This window comes from Hevea brasiliensis, chromosome 10, assembly GCF_030052815.1.
Source record: "Hevea brasiliensis isolate MT/VB/25A 57/8 chromosome 10, ASM3005281v1, whole genome shotgun sequence".
Classification (NCBI taxonomy): Eukaryota; Viridiplantae; Streptophyta; class Magnoliopsida; order Malpighiales; family Euphorbiaceae; genus Hevea; species Hevea brasiliensis.
Genome location: NC_079502.1, coordinates 7,533,175 through 7,545,023, shown reverse-complemented (window position 1 = coordinate 7,545,023; position 11,849 = coordinate 7,533,175).

The window sequence follows — 11,849 nt, the reverse complement described above, 5'->3', positions numbered from 1 at the left end:
ATCTACCTTAATGACCTTAGCTGATACTATGTGCCTCAAGAAAGCAATCTCTTTTAGCCAAAATTCACATTTCGATAATTTAGCGTATAGCTGTTTCTCTCTCAAAGTCTGCAGTACAATCTGCAGATGTCGATCATGCTCCTCTGCATTCCTCGAATAGACCAATATATCATCAATAAATACCACTACAAACTGATTGAGGTATGGTCTGAAAATAGTGTTCATCAGATCCATAAATGCAGCTGGAGTATTAGTTAACCCGGATGGCATGACCAGGAACTCATAATGGCCATATCGAGTTCTAAAAGCAGTTTTCAGGATACTCTACTCTTGCACTTTCAGCTGATAATAACTCGATCTCAGGTCAATCTTGGAGAACACCGCTACACCCCTTAACTGATCAAACAAGTCATCAATGCAGAGCAATGGATATTTATTCTTTATTGTCACCTTATTCAACTGCCGATAGTCAATACATAAATGGAGAGTGTCATCTTTCTTCTTAACAAACAGCACTGGTGCTCCCCAAGGTGACACACTAGGGCGAATAAAGCCCTTATCAAGCAGCTCTTGCAACTGCACTTTCAATTCTTTCAATTCTGTGGGTGCCATTCTGTATGGTGTTATGGAGATTGGGTCCACACCAGGCATGACATCAATCTCAAACTGCACCTCTCTTTCCAGAGGTAAACATGGCAACTCATCAAGAAACACATCCAGAAAAATCACATACTGTAGGGATGTCCCTCAATGCTGGACTCCCCACTTGGGTGTCTATTACATGTGCCAAGAATGCTTCACACCCCCTTTCTGATCATCTTCTGGCTAGTGCAGCTGAAATAATGTTTGATGGCAATAGTTGCCTCTCCCCATGTATTACCACATCACCGTACAAAGGGAGACCAAAAGCGACTGTCTTCAGTCTACAGTCAATCATTGCATGATGCCTGGCTAACCAATCCATGCCCAAAATGATATCATAATCTCTGAAGGGCATTTCAATCAAATCTGACAGAAAAACATATCCTTGGATCACCAAAGGACAATCTATATACATTCTGTTGACTCTGACCACTTGTCCTAACGGACTTGTTACTAACACCTCAAAATCCATTTTGGCACATGGAATCGCAAGGGAACTGACGGTGCTAGCACTAACATATGAGTGGGTAGAACTCGGATCAAACAATACAAATACTTCTTAATCAGAGATAGAAAATGTACCAGCCACAATATCCAAAGTCTCTACCTCTTATCGATGTCTCATGGTGTAGACTCTGGCTGGAGCACTACCTTGCTCTAACTGGTTTATTGTACCCTAACTACCAGAAGTTCTTGTGAAATGAGTTCAAAGAAGTTATTATATTTAAATCTGACCACTTGTACTCTTAGACTAGGCTTCAGGCCAGTTTCAAACCTCTTGCACCTTTCTCTGTTGGTAGATAGGAGACTCCCTGCATAGTGGCTTAAGCGGGAGAACTCCCTTTCATACTCTGCCACAGATCGATTCCCTTACTTCAGACTTAAAAATTCTTATAGCTTCTGATCTACATATACATCTGGAACATACTTTTGTCTAAACTCTTTGATGAAGTCATCCCATGTCAGTACTGGGGGTTCCACCAAGTTGTGGGGGATGGTCTTCCACCAGTCATATGCATCCCTTTGAAGTAGTGACACTGAATATTCAAATTTCAATTCATCTGGATAGTGCGGTTTCTTGAATACTCTGTCTATTCTCTCCAGCCACTGTTCTGCCTCTAGAGGGTCTACTATACCTTTGAACTCAGTAGCCCCATACTTAAGTAGTTTATCATACTACCTGGCTGGAGTAGGAGGTTGCACCAACGGTGTCTGAAGTGGAGCTTGAGCAGGCATACTTCCAGCTATCTATTGGAACATGACAACCGTCTGTTGGGCAAATTGTGCAGGAAACTACAGCATTTGTGGGGCTGGTGCCACTGAACCACTAATATTTTGAAGAGCTGGGGCTTCCTCTTGTGCCTTAGCCTCTATAGATTGCTCAATTGAGCAGTCCTTTTCTTCCATTTTAAATCGGGGGTAGGATATCTCCTAGACAAATAGCATAAGGAGATTTCTCTCAATTAGTTCATATTTATAATGTAATGCACTGTATGTATCAAATAAGGACATTAAATAGTTGTACATATCAAAGAAAATATACAAATTAATCAGTCAAAACATACTTTAAAAATTTGCTCTGATACCACTAAAACATGTCACACATTACCCCTCTGTAAGGCATAACATGATTCCGTAGTATACCTAATGAATTACCGACTCCGTCTACCGATAACCCATTAAATACACTATAAGGGATTTTAAAACAATTTTCTTTCTTTTTGAAAGTGGTGAGCATTTCTAGCAGGTATTAAAAACATTTAATTGAAGTTTAAAGATTATGTAAAATTTTTGTCCATTTTTATTTTTTCGCAAATTTTGAAAAAATTTCAGCAGAGTGCCGGCTGTAATTGAGAAAAACAAAAAATTTTACCTATAGAAAACACTTCTAATATAACACTTCAACCAATCTCAACCACCATTAAAACTCAAGTCAACATAATTTTCCCCAATCTCCACAATTTAAATCAATTTCCAACTCAATTATTTCAGAAATAATACTAAATATTTTTCATTCACATTCCATTCAAGAAACATTAATTTACATTCATCAGTCTAAATTACATCAGAAAATCCAAAATAACATTATTACAAAATCTGCACAACTGCTCATGACCAATTTACAAATGTACATACAGTCAATTACATCAAAATAAACATGTATAATCAGGGTATAAAATTATACCCGACAAAAGGTCCAAAAATAGCACTGAAATCCTCAGTAGCTCACTCTATTACTCTACTAGTCTCTCTATCTGCGATAGCAATAAACAGTCATCGCTGAGTACTATGACTCAGTGGTGCACAACATACTAAAATAAAATTTTATGCATAAATCCAATCACATTTATTCAAATATGGTACTAAAAATAAAAAACAAATACAAAACACAATTTATAATTTTAGTCAAAACAATCTCATTTCAAAAGTCCCAAAATAGATTTCATAAAAACTCAGTTATATCATGTCATCAGCACAATGTTTATCTCAATAGCCGGAGGCTTTTGAGGAATCTCAAGGCTAGCTAGCTCAAACTATGAGTACCCATTCGATTTCTTCCTCTATTAGCACACACCTCAACACTTCAGCCAGAGAGGGAATTCAAAATTCAAAACTAATTCCTCCCACTAGGCATGCTAGTGAGGCATTCAGATATATGGTCATGACACTGTGGTTTTAAAACTATCTTAACATTTTACTAAACATTTATTGACAATTCAAACACATACAATCAAATTTCCAATAATTTAAGTGAAAAACATAATATTCATTTTATTCACAAATTTGCAGTAAAAATAAATTATAATTTATGCATCAAAACAGATTATCAAGAGAATTTACAGAAAAATTTTATGTTGTGCACAAACCTTGTACGAGTCACCTCTAGGCCTTGACTCGATGTCTCGAGTTCCTTTCCGGTATTCTTTTCAACTGAAACACACAATCTTACAGTGTTTCAGTATTATAACGTATAATAAATTCAATAATAAATTCACAATTACTTATGTCTAGCTCTAATATGCTTGATTTAACGTTCTTTGAATTTTGCATTTCAAAGTTACTATTCACGATACTATTCAAGTCAAATTATTGACTTTCTTATGCTTAATAGGTATGAGAATTTCAATTATGCCCACATTTCATATTTTGATTATCAAATTTGTTGGTTTTAGTTGCCCTTTCAATTTTTAGGTCTCCTAATTGCATTTTCAAATTTTCAGATTTGGTGTCCTGTTTTTCACTGTTCCATTGGTCAAGTTTCTGTGGAAATTTGGCAAAGTGTTCTTCATAAAAGTTATTTCTTATTGTCTTATCTTTAATTCCCCTTTTTGAATTACTCCATTTGGAGTTTTGCAGCCCAAGTTATGGCCATTTGAACATGGCTGACTGGATTTGTTTAACCCAGATTTTCTGGGCACCTAATTTGGTTCTGGCAGTTTTGGACCACTAATTTTAAGTGGCAAAATGACTGTGTTATGGGTAGAATTTGGGTTAGTGTTCTTCATGGAAGTTGTAGTGCTACGTCATACCTTTCCAATTCCACAAAAATCAGATCATTTGGACCTGTATAGCCCAAGTTATGGCCAAATGAACAAATAAATACTATTCATTTGGTCATTTTGGTACAGTGGCAGTGCACTACACACGGGTTTAACCTAATTGTTCACTATGTTAATGTCATTTTCTGGGTATGGTTCCTGAATGAAAAATGGGCCATCATGTGTCTATTTTCATTCCCAATTAGCCTCACACCAATTGAGTTAGTAAATTTTCAGTTTTAGTCCCTGAAAGAGACCTAGGTCAAACTGCCAGAATAGTGACCCTAACCAATCCGAATTGCACTTGGTTTCTACCGATTCAAACATACCACAAATGGTCCCAATTGACCATTTCTTACTTCAATTAAGGTCATTTGCAACAATTTACCATTTCCCCAGTTTTTTTGCCAATCTTCAAGATGCTTAAGAACCCTAATTACACAATTGTGCAATCTAATGCAATTAAAGTTTATAATCATTGTCTACATGCTTAATTCAACCTAATTAACTATTCAAGTTCATCAAAATCTTGCAAATCAAACCCCCCTATAGCTGGCCAAAATTTCTATTTGATCCTTCCATGATAGTTTTTGTTTGAATTTAAGTTCAATTCTAGGTTAACTTAACTACGAACATGAAAATTTAACAAAAGATGTTAAGTTTAAGTACTAACCTTTGTTTGATCTCTACTTCTTCAATTTCTTCCTTTTTCTTCCTTTCTTTCCTTCCTTAATCTTCTTCTCAAGTGAAGATAACAAGCTTTAATCGAAGAGATTTGAGGAATTTATAGGTAATTTAGGGGTTTAAGAGCTTGATTTCTTGCTTTAATGGAGGTTTTTGGTGAGATAACAAATGGGAGAGAGAGAGCTACGGAAATTTGGAGAAGAAAAAGGAAAAAAAATTTTCTTTTTAATTTTGTTTTTATCTCCATTTACGCCATAATTGACTTAGTAAAAAATTTGGGTAAAATAATTTTAATTTTGACATCATTCATAATGTCACCTAATGATGTAATAAAACTTTTCTTTTCTTTTTTCCATTTTCTTAAATTTTTCAATAGTTCTTTAACTTAATTCTCACTTCCGAAATTTTCGTTTCTCCGATGTTATTGAACAATTAGGTCAGGAGTCACCTCTAGGGGTGAATTGACCAAATTGCCCTCGTCGGTCTGATCTGGTTTGCAAGTAATTCAAGATTTCTTCCGGATCACTGACATAATTATTTGACCTGGTTAATAATTCTTTTCTGTGATTTTCTCTTTTTCACTATGTTCGCAGTAGTCCTAAGGACCTCGGCGTCACATTTTTCGGTTCAAAATTTGGGTTAAGACTGACCTCGCAGTCACTTCCTGGGAAGGTAACCCATCGCTGTGATTCCCGGCTCATTTAACCTTTTATGTTTTATTTTTCTTATTTATACTTAACTATCTAGCAATCACTAATTATTTGTATTCAGGGCGTATCTAGGTGTCTTAAATGTGATTCTAATCTCCTTAATTATCCGGACCAACACGGGTCACCGGAACAGTGAAATATACCAGGCTATGCAAATATGGGTATTACACTGGCTTTTGTGACGACTGTGAAAACATCATGCAAGGTTGGATAAGTGGGACCGCTGTAGGAGGTTGAGGAGCTTGCATGCATTGCTTTTCTCTCTCCTTCTGAAGGATTTCTAAAGTTAGCCGGGAGATTGGCAAAGGGCTCTTCTTCTGAGTTTCTTTGTGAATGCCTATCTAGGGGCTAGAATCCGAGAGGAATCTCTTCTAGGCTTGTATGTTTTGCAGGGAGAGTTTCTCTTCTCCTTATGCCTTCTCTGTCTATGCCTATCATCCTTGTCATCATTTATTAGATGGCAATCACATATCTAGAATCACACATTCCAGATTCGGGGGAATTATAAATAAAATGTCTATCAATTTTGTCTATATAGATTGGATGTCCATCTATTCCAAATGCATGAACATGGATTTTTTTCTCTCTTTTCTCAAACAGGAGTGGTTATCATGGTTTGAAATATTAGAGGAGTGCTTGTGGAGTTTCTGGGAGGGTTAAAAATAGTTTTAACAGTCCCATCAGTCTGTCTCTAGAAAGAAGATTATGTGACTTGAATTGGTTGGGAATTATTGTGAAGCTTTTCATAGTTTGTGATCCATTCCCTAGGGATCGTTTTGGCTAATTCTTCCTTCGAGATCTATCTTGGGATTTGGACAATGGTAGGAGTAGTCTCGGTGTCTGCTAGTATAAGCATAGCATCCGTAAATACTCCAAGTTGGGACAAATCAATGGCATGATCCTGGAGCCTGTAGATTGTCTAATGGTCCAAGGTTGCTACTATAGAAGAGGTCGTCTATTTTGCTCCCACTAACTGGACTTGGACCTTTAATGCCGTAGGTAGATTTGGGTCCTGTAAGGACATGTTATAGTTGGGAAAGAAGGTTAATACCACACTTCTAGCATGAAGATTGGTAATAAAGGTTCCAATGACAGCATGTACATAGCTTAAAAATCAAGTGTCCAACAGTGAGACTCTAGCTATGACAAGAAAACCTCATCTGCCATGAAGGGTAAGAACTATTCTTACAACTCCATAATGGAGGTGAGAATGTCCTTGCTGTTGCCAAGCTAGGATCAGAACTGAAGGAATTTCAAGGGTTACATACTGTTCAGCCAATGTGGATTTGAGAGTGCATTGATCTAGTTTGGAAGTCTGGACATATTCTTTTGGTAGAGATCTTCTAGAGGAAATGAGAGATCTGATGCTTCTGGTCATAGATCCAAAGCATCTGTAAATATTATATGGATTAAACAGAGGAAGAAGGGACTCTTCTACCTGCACTCCTTCTGGGATGTGAGAAATTTTCTTCAAGGTGGTCAATTTTGGAAGCTAAAGTTCGTCTATAAGAGGGTGAAAGAGAAAGTGAGGAAGTGAGATTAACCAGACTTTATGAAGAGTATAGTTCAGTTATAAAGGTGGAGGGCGCTATTTGAGTGATGCAACTCATGTTTTCTGGAGTCTCCCTACTAATCCTTAGTCATATTACAATCATATCACTCTCCTATGCTTTAAGAAAAAATTATTATTTAGTGTCTGTATTTTAATAGAACTAACTATTTGATCATTGTACTTTGAAAAATATACTATTTAGTTTATGTATTTTACTTCCGATAAACTATTTAGTCATTCCGTTAATTTTTTTATTAGTCAATGTCAGTCAAATTACTATTTAGTCCCTTTATTTTAGTGAAACTAATTAATTAGTCTCTGTATTTTGAAAAACACAATAATTAGTTCGTATAATTTAGTTTTGTTAACTATTTAGTCTTATAATTTTTTTATAGCTAAATTACTCTAATTCATTTCCCCTTATTTTTGTCTTACCCTCATTTATTTCTCTCTATTCGTATATCTTCTTCTCTACCCATATCTTTCTTCCTCACCTTTTCTCTTTGTTTTTCATTATTTGGTAAAAACAAAAAAATACAAGTTGTGATGTAAAAAGGTTAATTAATTCTCCTAGATATAGAAGTAATTAAGAAAAATTATTTCCTAATAGAAAAAATACAAAAGTGTTATTCAAGTAATTAAATGATGATACTTGAACAATTTAAAAAATATATAAATTTAAATTTAGTCTCCACATGTCATTTCTCATTTCCATCATATAATATGTTTTTTAAAATAATGTGTTTTTCAAAATATAAGAATTAATTAATTAGTTTCACTAAAATAAAAGAACTAAATAATAATGTTTTTGAAAATATTAGGGTCAATTAATCAGTTCTTTAAAATAAAGAGACTAAATAGTAGTTTATTGGACGGACTAAAGAATTTAACAAAAGTAAAATATATGAGCAAAATAATATATTTTTTAAAATATAAAAAATAAATAATTAATTTTACTAAAATATAAAAACTAAATAATAATTTTTAACAAAATAATCTGCTTCCCATGATACCAAAATATGATAAAAAAAAAATCATTACGATGGTTTCCATTTTTGTTTGTGGTTAGCTCGCAGCTGCTTGCAATAGAGTTCAATCTTTCACGTTTAACCATTCTTCAATCTTAAATATTTTATAAAATATCATAAATAAATTTACAAAATTTTCTGAAATTAAAATATTCTATAAAATAATAATTTAAATATTATAATGTAGCTAATTTTTAAATATTAATTTAATTTCAATGTTAAGTAATATGATAAAAAAATTATAACTTTGTAATTATGGATTAAATTATTAATTTATTATATTTTAAATAATTAAAATATATTTATTTTAAATTAAATTGATATTAAAATTGTTTTCAAAATTTTAAATTTAAATTTCAATCTAATTAAATTAAAGAAAAATTAAAATATTAATTTTGAAGTGATACGGATTAGAACACACTTTATTAATTAATTTTATTTAAGACTATTGAAATCATATTTGAATTTGAAAGATTTCGAATTTGAGTAGTCAAATAAAAATTACTATTTAGCATTTGAATGTTATCATTATTTATGAGTCAATCTCTTTATTTCCAAAAAAAAAAAAAAATCAATCAATTCTTAATGTTTGATTTTGTTAATTAAATAATTCTTCATTCCAAATTTTCACAGTATATTTTGCTAATTATGTAAGTCAAATGAAAGATAATTTTTTTAATTCCTAAAATACCCTTATTCATGGGATCAGTAAGAACTGAAAATTTCAAAGAATTACCAGAGTGGTCTTCACAAGTATGATAACTACAAATGTTAACCATTTCTTTTCATTCAAATGCAACTTTGTGGCATTTTAAATGCCACAAAGTTGCATTTGAATTGGAAAAAAAAAATCTACCGAAAAAGCACCAATTTAATAACACTCTGTTTGGAAACCTTTTAGGGGGGAAAGGAAAATAAAGAATTTTTTTTTTTGTTTTTTTTTCTCTTGTTTAGATAAAAAGGGGAGAAAAATAAAGAGAGAAAAGAAAAATATAATAAATTTATAATTTTATTTCGTATATTAAAAAAAAAACTTTAAAAATGATAATTTTATGATTTTAATTTATAATCTCACATTTTTATTATTCTTTTCAAATTAGAGAAAAAATGTTATAAATAGCTTGTATGTTAGACAGTATAGAGAGAAAGAATTCCTATATTGTTAAAATATAAGGTAATGGTAAGAGTGAAATATGTATAGAATTATATATATAAATTCAATATATATTATTCTATTATGGCACTTGGCACGTATATGTGTGAAATAAAATAATTATCATATTGTAATTTTCGTAAATAAATTACGAACAGATGTGTTTATTAACAAGTAGATGTGCCTGTTAATAGACAGACATATCAATTCTATACAAACAGTCACAACTGTTTGTATAGGTGTCTGTTAATAAACAGACATGTCTATTCTATACAAAAAAATCATAACTGTTCGTATAGGTGTCTGTTAATAAACAGACATGTCTATTCTATACAAATAGTTACAACTATTTGTATAGGTATCTTTTAATAAACAGACATGTCTATCACATAAACAGTTGTATCTATTGGAGAAAGACAGATGTGTCTATCTATTAAAGGTGCTATGACTTTTCATTCTTTTTAAATATGGATGAGTTTTCAATCCAGATATATACTACTTCTACTTCTTCTTCTTTTCTTCTAGTCTCTCTAAATTCAGTTCATATAAAGAGTTCTTAAGGAAAATCTTCAGGAGTTGCTGTCTGCAGATTTCAGGCTTTATTGTATCCTGGAGGTATATTGCCATAACCTTGCAGCAATCTAGTGGGGCAATTAATACCTTAAAGATAGTGATTCATCACGCCTCAAAGCCTATTCTACACCCACTGCCTCAACAATTTTAAGGTATAAATCGCAATGGAGTCTAAGGCTATTTCCATGATGAATCAAGAGTTCGTGAAACTTGATCATTTTAAGGAACAAATTATGTTCACTGAGAAGGTAAAAACAAATCAAGAAAAGAAGATGAATTGCCATGCAGAGGTCATATTCTCAATAACTCATCAGATATGCTATAAGATTTGTTTACCTCTGTAAATTCTCCAAAGGAAATCTGGAATTCGTTAAAATTCGAATATAATACAGAAAAAAAAAGGTACGAATAAATTTCTCATTATGAAATATTTTGAATTCTAAATACTTGATAATATGCTTGTTATGGATAAGCCCATGAGTTGCATATCTTTATTTCAAAGTTTAAGGATTTGAAAGTGGTAGTTCCTAAATCACTGTAATTAGAGAAATAATAGCACATCATACTTCTAGTTTGAATGATTATAGGAAGAAATTACTGTATGTCACATACAACTTTTCTTTTAAACAGATTCAGAAACACTTACATGTGAAAAGTTTTTTATGTGATAATTTGTCTTTATGTTAATGACATGCTTATATTAGAAGAAATATAATGTTATATTATGATGCTAAAGCTCATGGTGAATGTGTCAAAGAAGGTAATAAAATTTATGTGCATAAGTCGAAAAACACTTTTTGTATGCATAAATCCTAATTCATATTGATTGTATCTATCACTAACTAGGTGGGGATATTGTTAAAATATTAGTGATAAAAAAAATTTTATCTCATTTCAAAAGAGTTATGTCTGTTCATAAGTGAACATATATAATTGTTCTAAGAGATACAAAGTGAATGGCTGCATCTATTCTAAAAGGTATAAGTGAATGATTATATCTATTATAAAAGGCATAAGTAAATAGTTGTATATGTTCTAAGAGATATAAGTGAACAGTTATATATGTTCTAAGAGGTATAAGTGAACAGATATAATTATTCTAAGAGATACAAAGTAAACAATTGTATCTGTTGTAAAAGGTATAAGTGAACAAATATAATTATTCAAAGAGATACAAAGTGAACGATTGTATCTGTTGTAAAAGGTATAAGAAAATAGATGTAATTGTTATAAGAGATACGAAGTAAACTATTGTATCTGTTCTAAAAGGTGTAAGTAAATAGATATAACTATTCTAATAGATACAAAGTGAACGATTGTATATGTTTGAAGAGATGCAAATGTTTTATAAATAGCAGTTTGAAACAAAAAAAAAATCCATTAACTTTCTTTTTTTGTCTCTTCTCTTCATTTTTACCTACAATCAATATTATTATTCTTTAATTTATTCTTGGAAGAATTTTAAAATTACTGTCTAGATTTATATTTTGGTTATTATCCTTGAGGGATTTGCCTAAACTACCTGGCTGTAACATAGTGGGGGTTTTACTCTTTGTCAATTTCATTATGTTGAGGGAAATAAATACTCCATATGATATTTATTGCAAATTCACTGAAAATTTTGGTAGAATAATTACTCAAATTGAGTATACTAATACTATTGATAGCTTAATATATGCTATGTATTGCACTAGACCTGATAATGCTTTCGCAGTATTTAAATTATCAAGTTATACTAGTAATATTAGTATGAAATACTGGAAAGAAATTTCAAGGATTTTTGGATATTAAAAAAAAAAAGAATTATAAACTATAGATTATTCTGTGATAAATTTCCAAATGTGCTAAAACCATATAAAGAGTTGTATTCATGCAAAGAGTTGTCTCTTGGCCAAAAGATGTAACTAAATAAAAAGATGCAATTCTTCTTAATAGTTACATGTATGAAGAGATGAATTTATTGGCCAA